This window comes from Lupinus angustifolius, chromosome LG15, assembly GCF_001865875.1.
Source record: "Lupinus angustifolius cultivar Tanjil chromosome LG15, LupAngTanjil_v1.0, whole genome shotgun sequence".
NCBI classification, from domain to species: domain Eukaryota; kingdom Viridiplantae; phylum Streptophyta; class Magnoliopsida; order Fabales; family Fabaceae; genus Lupinus; species Lupinus angustifolius.
In genome coordinates, this window is record NC_032023.1 from 5,115,858 (window position 1) to 5,116,647 (window position 790).

The following is a 790-nucleotide window of genomic DNA, read 5'->3' on the forward strand; positions in this document are numbered from 1 at the left end:
TTCCCTTTTCCTTTATCCTTGGCTAAGGCCTTTTCAGCATCTGAGGGAACATAGACACGTCTACTTCTAGTTATCCGATTGTCCCCAACAACATTGGTGACTTCTATTTGTTGCTTATTTGTCTCTGAATTCCCTCCACTATAGATCAATGGTACCGCTTTATCTGTTTTATAAGGGAAAGGTTGTGGTTTCTCTTCTGTTGCAGGCCTCAGAAGAGGCTCCATCCTACTTATGACTAGCACCCATCGAGTTATTTGTGGGTGTAACTGAGCATTATCGGGAATGTTCAATACAGGTTCATATCGAGTAATTGATGGCCTCATGGTCCTTCTCATGTCTTCCCCACTTCTAGTGGTAGCATTAACAGTCTGATACGAGGGTCCCTTCTCTATTGCGATCAATCTCATATCCAACATCTTCTGCAGTAAGAGCTTAAATTTTGGACATTCTTCTAGGGTGTGACCCACTTTGACATGCAACTCACAACTAGCTGAATCTTCATCTTCCGCCAGCCTTTTCACCATTCTATGTTTGCACATTTCCTGAAAAATTACCCTCATGGGCGTTTTCACCTCATCTGCCTCCTAAACGAATGTGCTACCATGAGTCTCCTCTACAACATTCACACCCTGATTACCATGATTAGGTAATGGATTCCTATCTATATCTGGCACGATGGGCTTGAAATGCAGCTGTTTTGCATTGATCAGGCTTTGCACCTTATGCTTTAGAGCTCGACAGTGTTCAATGGAATGGCCAATGACCCCAGAGTGATACTCGCAAGTAACAT